Raw genomic sequence first — 16,918 nt, forward strand, 5'->3', positions numbered from 1 at the left:
GGGCCAGGTGACTGATAAGGGGCCCTCAACCGTGCCTGCCCCAGAGTCGCTGTGGAGCTCTCCACACACGGAGAGAAAGCAGAACTACTCGGAGAGCCCCCTGACTTGCCACCGGGACAGCATGCATGGTTTAGGGTCCACAGCTCCATACAGGAACTCTCACATGTGTTCATGTTCATTGAGATCCTCCAGTCTGCGCTAAAGGATGTCTGAGAATTAACGGTCAACTCCGGTTTCCTGGAAATGAATGGGGAGGGGCAGACTGAGGTTGCAGGATGTTCCTGGAGGCCTATGGTGGGCCCTGTGCTAAGGTGGTCAGCTCTATTCACAATGCATGCTGGAAAGTGAGGCATCAGGGTCAGTAACAGTGCTCTCTGGGTTTTTTTCTTCCACCGTCTCCCCCCCTCTTTTTTTTTGAGATGGAGTCTTGCTCTGTCACCCAGGCTGAAGTATAATTGGCATGATCTTGGCTCACTGCAGCCTCCGCCTCCTGGGTTCAAGTGATTCTCCTGCCTTGGCCTCCTGAGTAGTTGGGATTACAGGTGCCCACCACCACGCCCAGCTAACTTCTGTATTTTTAGTAGAGACGGGGTTTCGCCATGTTAGCCAGGCTGGTCTCAAACTCCTGACCTCAAGTGATCCAACCACCTTGGCCTCCCAAAGTACCAGGATTACAGGCATGAGCCACTGCACCTGGCCTTCCCTCTGTATTTTTATGCTTAGGTTGGAAGTGCTCTCTGTCTGGGGGGCCACGTATAAAGATGGGTCAAGGACAGAAGCCGTGATGCTCCCAACAGCGGCCTGGCTGCAGATCAGCTGGGTCTGGAGCTAAATCTTGGTGGATTTGACACACAACCTGATTATTGTCTGGAAAGTTCTGGAGAGGAACTCAGTCACCTCTCCAACTCAGGCAAGTATTTCCTTCGAGTTCTTTGAACCTCAGCACCCTGCTGGGGGTGACTCCTGCCTGGGTTTAGGTTCTGCAGTTGACATGCAGGTCAAAGTGTATTGGAGGTGTGCCTGCAACATAGACCAGGGCCCGACTGTGCCATTATCCTGGAAAAGAAGGGAGGAGCAGGCACTAGAATTTTGAAGACACGTCCCAGGTGAGGGCCATGCACAGCCAGGGTTGACAGGCTCAGGAGCTGGGTGGGGGTCCTGCGAAGAAGGCGAGAATGGGACTGTGATCTCACCAGCCAGGTGCTTCAGGTCGGGTCCCAGAAACACCTGCCAGGTAGGTCACAGAGAAGAAGGACAACTGAGGTCCCAAGAAGTCGAGAAGAGAGCCAGCCAGGAAGCAGGTTTCAAAGTTAGAGCTGGGCCAGGTGCGGTGGCTCACGCCTGTAATCCCAGCACTTTGGGAGGCCAAAGTGGGTGGATCACTTGGGACCAGGAGTTTGAGACCAGCCCGGCCAACCTGGCAAAACCCTCTCTCTACAAAAAATACAAAAATTAGTCACGTGTAGTGGTACACACCTGTAGTCCCAGATACTCTGGAGGCTGAGGCACGAGAATCGCTTGAACCCAGGAGGTGGAGGTTGCGTGAGCCAAGATCACACCACTGCACTCCAACCTGGGTGAAGGAGCAAGATTCTTTGTCCCAAAAAAACAAAAAGTAAATAAAAACTGGAGCTGGCTGGATTGTAGGGCTCGTGCCTGAAATCCCAGTGCTTCGGGAGGCCGAGGAAGGAGGATCGTGTGAGCCCAGGAGTTCCAGACAACCTAGGGATACCCCCATTTCCACACACACAAAAAATACATAAAAATAAATTTTAAAAAATTAAAATATTAGCCAGGCATTGTGGCACATGCCTGTAGTCCCAGATACTTTGGAGGCTGAGGTGGGAAGATCACTTGAGCCTAGGAATTTGAGGCTACAGCGAGCTGAGATGGTGCCGCTGCACTCCAGCCTGGGCAACACAGCAAAATCTTATCTTTAAAGTAAGTAAAATAAAATAAAATAAAATAAAACAGCTGGAGCTTCTTGTCACCATAGGAGCTGAGAAGTGACTAGATTTGTAGTAACCAAACTCCTGCATGGAGTCCGGGACGTCATCTCACACCATCCCTCAATGGCAACCCTGGGCTATCAGGGAGGAGGGGCTGCTTCTTAAGGAGGCCAAGTCCAGGACCTCAGCCCGGCCTGCCTGACGAAGCTACTCCTGGCTGCCTCCCCGCCCCTCCCACATATCTGCATGGGATGGTTGCCCTCCTTCCTCACTGCAGCCACCCAGGCCAGCCTGTCTTGGCTTCCAGGAGTTGCAGATGCCCAGGCCAGGGGCAGCAGCCATACCCTGGGTCTCCCAGTCCTTTGCCTCTGCCTTGGCTGAAAGTCAAGGTTATTTCTGCCCCTCCTACCTTTTCCCAAAAGCCCTCAAGGGCAGGGCCTGTTATGGGCAGGGCAGGGCGAGGGGTTGGAGGGCCATTCTGCCCAGGCCATTCATTCCTGATGAACCCCCAATGCAGCCTGTTGTCGCTGTGTTAGGGAGGGTTTCTAGGAAGTATGGAAGTGTGTCGAAGTTAAAGCATTCACTTGCTAAATTTAGATGTATTTGGTTCACCTTAATTTGTGTACTCCTGCTTTGGGAAAGAAGAAAAGGAAAGAAAGAGAGAGAAGGAAGGGAATGGGAATGGGAAAGGGAAGGAGAAGGGGAGGAAAGGAAAGGAAAGAGGAAAGGAAAGGAAAGGAAAGGAAAGGAGAAGGAGAGGAGAGGAAAGGAAAGAAAGAAGGAAGGAAAGTTGAGAGGGAGGGAAGGAGGAAGGGGAGGGAGGGAAGGAAGGAAAGAAAGAAAAGGAAGAAAAGAAGGGTGCAGTGGCTCACACCTGTTATCCCAGCACTTTGGGAGGCCAAGGCAGGTGGATCACTTGAGGTCAGGAGTTCGAGACCAGCCTGGCCAACATGGTGAAAACCCATCTCTACTAAAAAATACAAGAATTAGCTGGGCATGGTAGTGCATACCTGTAATTCCATCTACTTGGGAGACTCAGGCAGGAGAATCACTAGAAGCCAGGAGACGGAGGCTGCAGTAAACAGAGATCACACCACTGCACTGCAGCCTGGGTGACAGAGCAAGACCCCATCTCAAAAAAACAAACAAACAAACAAACAAAAAGAAAAGCTCTCTAAAACTCATCAGGAACAAACACCAAAGACAGCATCTCTCAAATGAGCTCAGGAAGGTCTCTGAGTGTTTTGAAAATCAGGACTTAGTGAGGCCCAGTGGGGAGAATGTCTGTGTGAAGTTGCATTTTTCAGAACAAGTTTTCCTGTATAAAAATAACACCAAAAAACTAACCCCAAATGTCAGTGATCAGAGGTTTGGAATTTGGACTACTTCTGCTCCAGAAGGAACTATCTGGAAAGATGGCAGACAGCATCAGCTTCTTTCTGGGAAACGAGACTAGGCTGATATCAGAATTTCCCAATCTAAAATCAGAACCTCCCCCTGCCCCCAGCTCCAGGCCCTCCTGGCTCCTGGGAGTCACAGAGAGATGGCTCCCGTGGGCAGCCGCCATGGATGGAGCCTTTACTGGGCATCTTGAATTCCGAGCACCAGCCCCACATTTGCAAGCAGAGTCTGCAGGTGACCAAAGTGGAGCTGCGCCTGTGAAGTGCTAACTCCCTATCTACTGGGCGGCACAGCGGGGCAGAGGGAAGGTGGAGAGCCCCCTACCCTCTCCACCCCTCCAACGCCACCCCTCCCCCAGCCAGCAAAAGTGGCTTCAGGAAGAGCCATGTTCTGAAGCAAGGGCTGGGAGCAGGCCATGTGTGAGCATCTGAGGGTGCTATTAGTCCTGCATCTGCGGCCTCCTTTCCTGCCTGGCTGGTCCATGAGACCAAGCAAGGTCCTTTCTCCCCACCAGCGGGAAACATGCTGCCACCAGAGGGGTGGCAAAGGGTTTAGAGGCAGTTGACAACGTGATGTGCTATTTCCATAAATGCTGATGAGTTTCTACTAGTTGTTCACACATCATTCAAGAGATATCTTTTGAACTCCAAGAATACACAAAGCCCAGGCAGGGAGGGCAGAGAGCCCAGGCCTGGATAACACTGGCAGGAGGCAGTCGCTCCCTTCTTTGACACAGGCAAGTACTCCAGAGGTGACAGAGGGGCCTCGCACCCAGGCTTCGGGGCAGCCACACGGAGGCTCGGCAGAGGGTGCTTCATTACGGGCCAGGCATTGCCCCAACCTCCACCCTCGCCTGGGGCTACCCACTGCCCCCACTTCTCAGGTGCAGGAAGTGAGCCTGTGAGAGGTTAAGGGGCTTCCCCAGGCCTTTCGCTACTCAATGGTAGAGCTGGGATTTGAACCCATAGCCCATGCCTCACACCTCGCCTCGAGCTAGAACCAGTTACATGTTTGGGGGTCCGAAAGGTCAGCTGTCAGTTGTGAATAATACAGGAATAACAGAGATGGGCTCTTGGAATTAACATGTCACTCCTGGCCGGGCTGGTGGCTCATATCTGTAATCCCAGCATTTTGAGAGGCCAAGGCGAGGGGATCACTTGAGGTCAGGAGTTCGAGACTAGATATGGTGAAACCCTGTCTCTACTAAAAATACAAAAATTAGGCCGGGCGCGGTGGCTCAAGCCTGTAATCCCAGCACTTTGGGAGGCCGAGATGGGCGGATCACGAGATGGGCGGTCCCAGCTGCTCGGGAGGCTGAGGCAGGAGAATGGCGTAAAAACCTGGGAGGCAGAGCTTGCAATGAGCTGAGATCCGGCCACTGCACTCCAGCCTGGGCGACACAGCGAGACTCCGTCTCAAAAAAAAAAAACAAAAACAAAAACAAACAAACAAACAAACAAATACAAAAATTAGCCAGGTATGGCGGTGCATGCCTGTAATCCCAGCTACTGGGGAAGCTGAGGCAGGAGAATCGTTTGAATCTGAGAGGCGGAGGTTGCAGTGAGCTGAGATCGTGCCACTGCACTTCAGCCTGGGCAACTGTGAAGACAGGGTCTCACTATGTTGCACAGGCTGGTCTGGAACTCCTGGGTTCATCAAGGAATCCTCCTGCCTTGACTTCCCAAAGTGCTGAAATTACAGGCGTGATCTGTAATCAGATTTTTGAGACTCCATCTCAAAATAAACCAAGAGAAAATGTCAGCCCTTTGTTGGATGAAGCCATGCCAGGCTGGTGTCACGTAATTCACTGTGCTTCCCTGCCCATCCCTCACCCACCACAGACCTGAAATAGGGCATTGCACAGGGACACCTCGACATTCTGCAGATGTACATCATTTTTTTTTTTTTTTTTTTTTGAGATGGAGTCTTGCTCTGTAGCCTAGGCTGGAGTGCAGTGGCATGATCTCGGCTCACTGCAAGCTCCACCCGCCGGGTGCATACCATTCTCCTGCCTCAGCCTCCCGAGTAGCTGGGATCACAGGTGCCCACCACCACGCCTGGCTAATTTTTTTGTATTTTTAATAGACACGGGGTTTCACCGTGTTAGCCAGGATGGTCTCGATCTCCTGACCTCGTGATCCGTCCACCTCGGCCTGCCAAAGTGCTGGGATTACAGGCGTGAACCAACGCGCCTGGTCACATCATTTCTTATGGGTGAGCGCTGATTAGTCACAGGCCATGCAGCCCAGTCCTGTGCGGAATGATGCGGGGCAGATGAGAAATCACAGCCCATTTCTGCCCCTGGGGCTGAATTCCTCCATGGGAAGTCAGGACCAGAAAGCAAAGCAGGAGATAAATATGATCAAGCATTGGATGGAGGCTCCCATTCTCTCATTTCTGCATTTCTCTTAAAGCTCTGTGTTTCAGTCAGAAGAGTTCACCAAGGTGGGGCAATGTGGCTCACGCAGTAATCTCAGCATTTTGGAAGGTCAAGGCAGGAGGATTCCTTGATGAGCCCGGGAGTTCAAGACAAGCCTGTGCAACATAGTGAGACCCTGTCTCTACAAAAAATAACAACAACAACAACAATTAGCTGAGTGTGGTGGCATGCACTTGTATTCCCAGGTACTTGGGAGGCTGAGATGGGCGGATCGCTTGAGCTCGGGAGGTTGAGGCTGCAGTGAGCTCAGATCACGCCACTGCACTCCACCCTGGGTGACAGTGTATAAGACCTTGTCTTTGACAGGAAAAAAAAAAAAAAAAAAAAAGAGTCCACCCCAGGTTCCCCGCTGCTGGGCAGGCTTCCCGCTTCCCTTTCCCAGCTCCAGCTCTGACTCTGATCTGTACTTGCAGTTAGGACAGCTCACCGCACCCCACCCACCCATCTCCCACTACTACCCCTCTAGAGGCTGAGCCTCCTGGGAGCAGTGTTAGGTCAGGTTCTGTTTGGTTCTCCTCCAGCACTGGGGCCAGGGCATGGCACACTCACACCCACCCACTCGATCATGCCCTGGGTGTTTCTCTAGGGCCCTCCGTGGGCCGGTCTCTGAGCTGGGTGCAAACATACTTAAGGAGTAAAAGAAATCAGTTTCTGTCCTCTGAGAGCTGACAGTGTAACAGCAGTGAATGCAATAAACGGACACAACAAAATGCTCAGCAATGGCAGATCGTGATAAGGGTTCTGCAGGGAAGGAACGGGACACCCTAGGAGAGAGGAACGGCGGAAACTAAAGCTACATGGGCGTGGGGCATCAGGGAGGTCTCTGCTCAGGGTGTGCACGCCCAGGGCCTCATAGGGGCTCGCAGTTGGATGAACATGTTTGAAGATAATGGAAGGAAAGGTGACAAGAGAGGAGAAAAGGTCCAAAGTGGGGCAAATGGGCTGGGCACAGTGGCTCATGCCGGTCATCTCAGTGCTTTGGGAGGCCGAGGTGGGAGGACTGCTTGAGCCTAACAGTTCAAGACCAGCCTGGACAACATAGAAAGACCCCATTGTCAGGCCTCTGAGCCCAAGCTAAGCCATCATATCCCTAGTGACCGCACGTATACATCCAGATGGCCTGAAGCAACTGAAGATCCACAGAAGTGAAAATAGCTTAACTGATGACATTCCACCATTGTGGTTTGTTTCTGCCCCACCCTAACTGATCAATGTTCTTTGTAATCTCCCCCACCCTTAAGAAGTTTCTTTGTAATTCTCCCCACCCTTGAGAATGTACTTTGTGAGATCCACCACCTATCCCAAAACCTATAAGAACTAATGATAATCCCATCACCCTTTGCTGACACCTTTTTCGGACTCAGCCTGCCTGCACATGGTGAAATAAACAGCCACGTTGCTCACAGAAAGCCTGTTTGGTTGTCTCTTCACAGGGACACGTGATACATCCATCTCTACGGAAAATAATTTTTTTTTTTTTTTGAGATGGAGTCTCACTCTGTCGCCCAGGCTGGAGTGCAGGGTCGTGATCTTGGCTCACTACAACCTCCACCTCCCAGGTTCAAGTGATTCTCATGCCTCAGCCTCCTGAGTAGCTGGGACTACAGGGGTGTACCACCAAACCCAGCTAATATTTTTGTATTTTTAGTAGAGATGAGGTTTCGCCGTGTTGGCCAGGCCAGTCTCAAACTCCTGACCTCATGATCTACCCGCCTTAGCATCCCAAAGTGCTAGCATTACAGGCATAAGCCACGGCTCCTAGCCCAGAAAATAATTTTAAAAAAAGCAAAATGGAATAAAGTGGGGCAAAGGAAAATCCGACTGAAAGAGAGCCTGACATTCGATAATCAAAATCCTTTCCAAAGTTGAAGGACCAAAGCTCCGTATGAAGGTGACCAAGGAGGTCCTGGGACAGTTGGCCAGCCAGCTCCTGAACAAGCAGGTGCATCTGATTCCAAAAGGTAGGAGCAAGTCAGTCCCAGCGGGAAGTACAAGTTCAGCTCCCTGAAGCCTGCTGTGCCATTTATGGGCCATTTCTGCGTGTAAAACAGGAAATTAGGGCATTAAAAATGACGAACGAGCCAAATTAGCCCATCTGTCTCTCACAGAATCCCCTTGGGCTACAGTAACTGTGACCCTGGCCAGCCCCTGAGAGCTGGGAACCAGGCAGGCTGCAGGTCTCCTATGCCCATGGTGCCCGACTCTGCCTCTCTGTGAGACTGAGCCCAGAGCAGGACTCTGCAAAGAGCTGCCTCAGCCAGAGAGGTGGTGGGCATGGTGGGGATGGGTGAGATGGCAGGGTCTGAAGCTTTCCCAGGGACATCTCCCGGAGAGAAAAAGAGCAATCTCCTTCTGGAAGGTTCCAGCAGCCCTGCCCCCAGGGGCTCAAACAGTGGCATCAGGACCCAGATTGTCATGAGAGGCTCAGCTGTCCTCGGAGTGGGATTCTTTCTCAGGCAGGCTCTCCCCAATGGCGCGAAATGTGACCACAGCTTCAGTCCCAGCCTCAGCTCAAGGAGAGGGGCTTGTTAAGCAGTTCCCCGCCATATTTTCAGATTCATTCTGCTTGGTTCAACTTAGCTCACTGCCCACCCCTGAATCACATGGGCTGTGAGTAATGGATGGGTCTCCCAAAGAAAAGCAGGGTGCCTTGGACAAAACAAACAACAAGACATCCAACTACAGCTGGGATGAGAGACATGTGAAAGGGGAAAAGCAAAACTGCAGTGGAAAGGAGAAGTCCCCAAAAGGAAGTGTTAGGGCTCAGAGATGGAGGGGGACCCCAGCAGATCCAGGAGGATGTAATGGGCCCGGCATAGCGGCTCCTGCCTGTAATCCCAGGACTTTGGGAGGTGGAGGCGGAAGGATCGCTTGAGCCCAGGAGTTCGAGACCAGCCTGGGCAACAGTGAGATGGTATCTCTACAAAAAATAAAATAAATATAAATATATATGTAGCCTGGCGTGGTGGCATATGCCTGTGGTGCCTGCTACTCTGGAGGCTGAGGCGGGAGGATCATTTGAGCTCAGGAGGTCGAGGCTGCTCACTCGGGCTCACTCGAGGCTGATCATAGCTCACTATGATCGCACCACTACACTGCAGCCTGGGCGACAGAGCGAGACCCTGTCTCAGGAAAAAACAAACAAACAAACAAAACAAAAAAAGCAAAAAAAAAAAAAAAAAAAAGAAGAAGAAGAAAAGTAGAGTATCATGGAAGGAGTGACATTTGGATGGTTGTGAAGACTGGGGAGTTCTCATGAGCAGTAACCACTGGGCAATTTTCTACCCTGCACTTTCTCTCCCCTGCAGGTGCCTTTTCCTTAATTACACCCAGAGAGTATAAGAAAGTGGATGCCAGCGATATTTATTTTCTGCTCTGAGCCCAGCACAGGTATCTCACCAGGGGCATCTTTCTTAATGAGGGAAGAAAAATGTCAGAACGGCGATCAGCCACGATGCACCCAGTGGACTTAAAAATAAGCAAAAATAACACGAAAATTTATTTTGCATTCGTTGGCTGTATATATCATCCAAGACTATGAGAGCAGGATTTTCTCTGTGCCATGGTGAGATCTGTTACTGGGGGTTTCCTCACAGTGGACGTGCTTCGTAGAGGGGATATTCATTCTGGGGATTATTTTATTCAATTTAAAACCCAAGTAGAATTTGGAGGCCCAAGCCCATCTGTTCCAGCTGAGGTGCCAACCTCCTCCTGGTGTTTCAGGTCTGTATCCTCCACTCTCATGGTGGTGCCTCCTTACTCGCATTTGAGGTTACACCTTTTATGTGTATTTGGGGCCTTCAGGGGCAGGGCAGAAGTCCCTGCCACTTAATAATAAAGCAACTGTCTGTGAACTCATATTACCCTCACACGAACCTGTGGGGAGGGATTCTCATCCCCATTGAACAGAAGAGGAGACTGAGCCTTGGATGGGCTTATCCACTGATCCACCGTGCTACACACCCTCCCTATCTGCTCTATCAGGGCCAGAGATTGGCTGGGCACGGTGGCTCACGCCTGTAATCCCAGCCCTTTGGAAGGCTGAGACCAACAGATCGTTTGAAGCCAGAAGTTTGAGACTAGCATGGCCAACATGGGAAAACCCCATCTCTACTAAAAATACAAAAATTAGCCAGGCATGGTGGCACAAACTCTAACCCCAGCTACTTGAGAGGCTGAGACACAAGAATCACTTGAACCCAGGAGGTGGAGGCTGCAGTGACCCAAGATCATGCCACTGCACTTCAGCCTGGGCAACAGATCAAGACTCTCCCTAAAAACAAAAAACAAAACAAAATAACAACAAAAATTAAAAAGAAAAAAAAACAATTAGTGGGTGTGGTGGTGCATGCCTGTAATCCTAGCTATTTAGGAGGCTGAGGTAGGAGGATCACTTGAGCCCAGAAGTTAGAGACTGCAGTGAGCCATGATAGTTCCCACTACCACTGTACTCCAACCTGGGTGACAGAGCAAGGCTGTCTCAAAAAAAAAAAAAAAAAAAAAAAAGGCCGGGCCCAGTGGCTCACACCTGCAAACCCAACACTTTGGGAGACGGAGGTGGCTGAATCACTTGAGGTCAGGAGTTTGAGACTACCCTGGCCAACATGGTAAAACCCCATCTCTACTAAAAAAAAAAAAAGAAAAAAAAAAAAAGCCAAGCATGGTGCACGTGGCCCGTGCCTGTAGTCCCAACTACTCTGGAGCCTGAGGTAGGAGGATCAGTTGCTTGAACCCGGAAGGTGGAAGTTGCAGTGAAATTGCACCACTGCACTCCAGCCTGGGTGACAGAGCAAGACTCCTTCTCAGAAATAGAGTCTAGCCCAGAGCCCAAGCAGGGTGGCCCTGAATGCATTCTGTCCAGTGACTGAATGAATGGGTCATGGGTCCCCACCCATGTGTGGACTGAGTGCTCCGGGCACAGGCACCCCAAATCATTTCTTTTTTTCTTTTTTTTTTTTTTTTTTTGAGACGGAGTCTCGCTCTGTCACCCAGGCTGGAGTGCAGTGGCCGGCTCTCGGCTCACTGCAAGCTCTGCCTCCCGGGTTTAGGCCATTCTCCTGCCTCAGCCTCCCGAGTAGCTGGGACTACAGGCGCCCACCACCTCGCCCGGCTAGTTTTTTTTTGTTTGTATTTTTTAGTAGAGACGGGGTTTCACCGGGTTAGCCAGGATGGTCTCGATCTCCTGACCTCGTGATCCGCCCGTCTCGGCCTCCCAAAGTGCTGGGATTACAGGCTTGAGCCACCGCGCCCGGCCTACCCCAAATCATTTCTGAGGCTGGGAGCACAGTAGGAGCTCTCAATAAGGGCTTGATGCTGGCCAGAGGAGCTGCAGAGAGGAGGGGACTAACTCCCCCTCCCTAATTCTAGGCCAAGGCAGGAGAAGGATGAAAAGACTTGGAGGAGAAAGTCCTTGAAGTAATGAAATGAAAATAATCCTGATTGGCTTCACTTAGAGTAGTTCAGAGGAGGAAGAGTAGAGAATCAAAGGAAGCCCGTCCCCTGGTCCCCAGGGCTCAGCTGTTCTCCTTCCTCTAGCACCGCGACGACAGTGTAGAGTGCTTTGGGGGCCCCACTGCCACTGGATCACCTGGGAGAGGTGAATGGTACTCACCTCGCCTCTTCTGCAGCAGAGAAGTGAGGAGGATATATCAAGAGGAAAACAGAGAGGGGAGTCAGTGAGAGACGGCGATGATGAAACATGAGAAAGAAAGAGAAATGGTTCTTAGCACAGGAGACACAGAAGGAGGCTGGAGAGGTGGAGTGGGTCCAAGAAAGAGAAAGGAGCTGGCGGTCTCCCCTCTGCCCTGCACAGCCCCCTTCACCCTCCTCCACCGGCTCTGTGTACCCCTCCACAGATTGCATCTGTGGATGCCTTGCTCTGCCTTCTAGGCAGGTGGACCTGGGAGGCCCTAGCAGGAGAATGGGGATAGAGGAGAGCACCTGGGGTAGGGGTTCTCTGGGTTCCTCCTCCTTCTTCGGTCACCACTGCTATCAAGGAGTGCTGCCTACACAGCCACCTTGGCCTGCATCAGAGAATGCCTCCTCCCGCAGCCCTGTGGCCCCAGGCATAGGAATAGCCAACTGCTACTAGACCCAGGGTACCACTCCTCCTCCTGAGGTCCCCCACGCAAACAGTTATTTATTACACTTCACCTGGATGGCCAGAATGAGCAAGCCTCCCACTTCCCACTGGGTCCTGGATGAAACAGGGGCATTTGGAGCTTGTAACCCCCAGAAGGAGAAGAACCCATGTATGGAGGAGAGAGGCCTGTGCCTCTGATCTGAGAGGCTGTCCTCACTCCGGAGGTCATGGAGCATCCCCTGGAATAGAGCACGGCCTCTTTTGGAAGGCAGCAGCCAGCACAGAGTTCTTAGAAGACCCTGCCCTCTGCTGAGTACCCGTGAGTGGCTGTGTGTTTTCTGTTTTTTGTTTTGTTTTGTTGTTGTTTTTGAGATGGAGTCTCACTCTTTCGCCCAGGCTGGAGTGCCGTGGCACGATCTCGGCTCACTGCAACCTCTGCCTACTGGGTCCAAGCGATTCCCCTGCCTCAGTCTCCTGAGTATCTGGGATCACAGGCGCCCACCACCACTCCCAGCTAATTGTTGTATTTTCAGTAGAGGCGGGGTTTCACCATGTTGCCCAGACTGGTCTGGAACTCCTGACCTCAGGTGATCCACCCACCTCGGTCTCCCAAAGTGTTGGGATTATAAGCGTGAGCCACCGCGCCCAGCTGCGAATGGCTGTTTGATGAGTGAGTCCCGGGCTCAGTTGCAGCTGTCTTCAGAGGACAACACTTAAGATAAATAAATAAAGCCTCCCCTGACTGTGCATGCCCATGTCCAGGCTCTGAACCCTATTTTTAGAATGTAGGACAACTTTCTCCCAGAATAGACAAGACACGCTAATCCAGGAGGGAGGCCTGGAAAGATGAAGATGTCGAGTCCGGATATGAATTAGTCGTGAGTATATTATTTGAAGAAATGTTGAACAGCTAGGCAAATATTTGATACCTTTGAATTGGAGCTGACGTTTTCACAGGCAGAGTGCTGGCAGCTGCCGAGACATCCCCCTTACTGGTGGCATACCTGGCTGTCACACCCCGTGCTGCAGGCCACTTCTGTGGCACACTGAGAAGTAATTAAAGCTGCATGCCTGCTGGAATCCCACGCAGCCATGCACCCAGCCTGGGTCTCCAGGACAGTGCTTGGCATGTGAGTGGATCCAAATCACTTTTTCTTTTTTAAAGAAATATTTATGGCCGGGCGCGGTGGCTCCCAGAACTTTGGGAGGCCGAGACGGGCGGATCACGAGGTCAGGAGATCGAGACCATCCTGGCTAACACAGTGAAACCCCGTCTCTACTAAAAAATACAAAAAAATAGCCAGGCGTGGTGGCGGGCGCCTGTAGTCCCAGCTACTCGGGAGGCTCAGGCAGGAGAATGGCGTGAACCCGGGAGGCGGAGCTTGCAGTGAGCTGAGATCGGGCCAGTGCACTCCAGCCTGGGCGACAGCACGAGACTCCGTCTCAAAAAAAAAAAAAGAAATATTTATTTTCCTTAAATATGCCATCATCTTATTAAAAGAATGGAGTTTCTGCCTCAGTGGGACTCCGTTTTTTGGAAAGAAAACATGATCTGTGATGTGGACTCTCCATGGGGAAGGGGTTCCCAGGAAAGCCGCGCGCCTTCCCTTGGCTCAGGAAAGCCGCGGGCCTTCCCTTGGCCTATAAGGCAGTAGGAGATGGGGGAGGACCTCAAGGTTTGGGGGCAGCTATGGGAGTCTCTGCACACTGGAAGAGAATTAACTAACCTCTGGGAGCTTAGAGGGAAACCCCGGGGGAACAATGATGCCAGGGGGCACGGTCAGCAGGGTGGCTGAGCCATCTGTATACCAGGTACCTCATCTGGGAGTGGGGGCTGGCATTGGTATCCCCAGTTTACAGAGGTGGAAGCAGAAAATCTGCGATGTGGCCAACACCAGTGATGTCGGAGCCCAGCCAGGGCATGAGGGAGCGAGTCTGGGAAGCGGTTTGCAGAGGACCCCATGGAGTTTACAACAGCAAAAGCTAATACTCTTCCAGCTCTTGCCTGGGCCTGGGGCTCTACCTGCCTCGCTCAGGTCCCTGTCCCCAGGCTCAGAGGATTCTGGCCCCCAGTGATTGCCCCTTCCCCCTCCCCCTCGCCCTGAGCCTACAGCCCGTTCTGCAGGGGTCATGCCTTGCTCTTTTTTTTTTCCTTTTTGAGACGGAGTCTCCCTCTGTCACCCAGGTTGGAGTGCAGTGGTGCAGTCTCGGCTCACAGTAACCTCCGCCTCCTAGGTTCACGCCATGCTGCTGCCTCAGCCTCCCGAGTAGCTGGGACTACAGGCACCCGCCACTGCGCCTGGCTAATTTTTTGTATTTTTAGTAGAGACGGGGTTTCACCGTGGTCTCCATCTCCTGACCTTGTGATCCGCCCACCTCGGCCTCCCAAAGTGCTGGGATTACAGGCGTAGGCCACCGTGCCCGGCCTATGCCTTGCTTTTGACGTTGAGGGCGATCTGCAGGTGCTCCTGGTGGGATCCTGGCCCACCCACCCCCTTTCCACACCCGCTCCAACACCCGCACCGAGCCAGCTCCGAGGTTAATTCTCTGCCAGTGTGCAAATACGGCCACCGCCAAATCGCAGCCTCGTGCCCGCAGTCTCGCGCCTCAGGGGTAAGGCCTGATTTCTGAGCTAAGGGAACGTGGGAGCCTTGCGAAGCCTCCACAAGGCACTCACTTCCACGAATCCCACTTTAGAAATGAGAAAACCAGGTTAGAGAGGGACGCACGTCACCCGCTGGGCGCGAAGCCGGCCTTCGCGCGCTGGCTCCCAGAAGACGTGGGGCTCAGTTTCTTCTGGGAGACGCCGAGCAACGCCGGAGGCTGCTGGGGACTTCCCTGGAGCACAGCGCGGGCGCCGGGGCGCTGTGTTGGGGTCTGAGCACCCGCCCGGCCAGGCCTCCCCGCTCCGCAGCTGCCCAGGCGCCGCCACCAGATGGCAGCAGACGCCTTGCGATCGAACTGCCGGGAGGGCACGGGGCCAGGTCGGAGTCGGGTCAGGGGAGCCCACCCGCCGCGCGGCTGGGGCTCAGGGCTGCCTCCTCCCTCCTCTCCCCCGGCCTGCGCCACACAGGCCTCCAGGAACCCGCCCCAGCCGCACCCCGCCAGCCCTCGGGCCGCCACCTAGCGCTGCTGCGGACGCGCTGATTGGCGTGGGCCAGAGCCGGGTCCCCTAGCCATCGACCCCAGCGGGGAGGCCGCGGAGCGGGCGGGGACCGCGGCTGGGGAGGCTGCGGAGACCCCTCGGGCCAGCCCAGTTCACCCCCGCTATGGGTGGGGCCGTCACTCACGCGATCCCCGAGGATGCTGGCCTGGAGGGGCGGCAAGAGGGCAGAGCGCGACCCTGCTCGGTGTCCCCGTGGCAAGGCCCGCGCTGGGCCCCGCCGAGTTCCACCACGCCCGACGGCGCTCAGAACCCGGCCTGCAGCGCTGGATGCGAGGGGTTTGGGCGAGCATGGGTGCACGCCCTGTGGGCAAGTCAGGGCGCCTCTGAGCTGGCCCTGGCTGGAGTGTTGGGAGTAGAGGCTGCAGAACGGGGGAGGGTTGCCAGCCTCCCACCTAGGGGAGATCGCCTGTCCGGTCAAGGGCAATGCATTGCACAGGGGCACAAAGATGGACCAGCGGACACTGGGGACTACCACGTGGTGTGGGCGAAGCAAGGGCTGAAAAACCACCCACTGGGTTCCATGCTCACTACCTAGGTGACGGGATCATTCGTACCCCAAACCTCACAGTACGCCTATGTAACAAACCTGCACGTGTACCTCCCCGAATCCAAAATCAAAGTGGAAAATATTATTACTACTTTATTTTTTTTTTTTTTTTTTTGAGACGGAGTCTTGCTCTGTCGCCCAGGCTGGAGTGCTGTGGCCGGATCTCAGCTCACTGCAAGCTCCGCCTCTCGGGTTCCCGCCATTCTCCTGCCTCAGCCTCCCGAGTAGCTGGGACTACAGGCGCCCGCCACCTCGCCCGGCTAGTTTTCTGTATTTTTTAGTACAGACGGGGTTTCACCGTGTTAGCCAGGATGGTCTCGATCTCCTGACCTCGTGATCCGCCCGTCTCGGCCTCCCAAAGTGCTGAGATTACAGGCTTGAGCCACCGCGCCCGGCCTATTATTACTACTTTAAAGCGCAATTCAGGTTGGGCGCAGAACGGGATGGAGGTTCGAGTGGGGGTGGGGGGCCATGACCCGGGAGCTGGAATCTTCTGTGCCAGGGGACGGGTGCCGAGAGTTGAGGGTGCCTAGGGACCTCTAGCGGGAACCTGCACTCCACAGATCGGGATACTACAAACGGGAGCAGCCGCGGGCACCCGGGCGTCAAGGCGGAGGTGCAGGCAAGCACTGGGAAAAGCGAGGAAGGTGGCTCCATCATAGCCTTCAAGGAGCTAAAAATAAAGTGCCTTGCGGTGGACACTGTACAGCCCACTAAAAAGAATGACCTCCTTGGGCCGCGCCATAAAAAGCCCACCTGGCCATGCACTCCCGCCCGCAGCCCCGACGCTCTCCGCTGCCCCTTGGCCTGGAGCCAGGCTGCCTGCGGGCGGGCGGGAGGGCCGAGCTGCCGCCTCAGGCTCATCAGCGAAGCCACCCGTGGGCGGGGAGCTGGGGCTGCACTGCCTACGCTTGGGCGCCTACTGTATGCACATTGCAGTTCCACGCATTTATTCACAAGTCTTTAGGGTAAAAACAATGAAATAAAACAACATACAATGAAGGGAAATAAAACGATAAAAAATTAAAAGACAGTGTTGTGGTGTGGAATGAAACCTCAAGTTCCATTCGTGGCTGTCATTCCTCTCTGGGCTGGGTCACGGGGATTTTTTTTTTTTTTTTTTTTGAGACAGGGTCTGGCTCTGTCACCCAGGCAGGAGTGCAGTGGTGTGATCTCGGCTCCCTGCAACCTCCACCTCCCGGGTTCAAGCGATTCTCATGCCTCAGCTTCCTGAGTAGTAGATGGGATTACAGGCGTGCGCCACTATGCCCAGCGAATTTTTATATCATGCCTGGCTAATTTTTTTTTTTTTTTTTTTTTTTTTTTTTTTTAA

This window comes from Theropithecus gelada, chromosome 19 (assembly GCF_003255815.1).
Source record: "Theropithecus gelada isolate Dixy chromosome 19, Tgel_1.0, whole genome shotgun sequence".
In the NCBI taxonomy this organism is placed as follows: domain Eukaryota; kingdom Metazoa; phylum Chordata; class Mammalia; order Primates; family Cercopithecidae; genus Theropithecus; species Theropithecus gelada.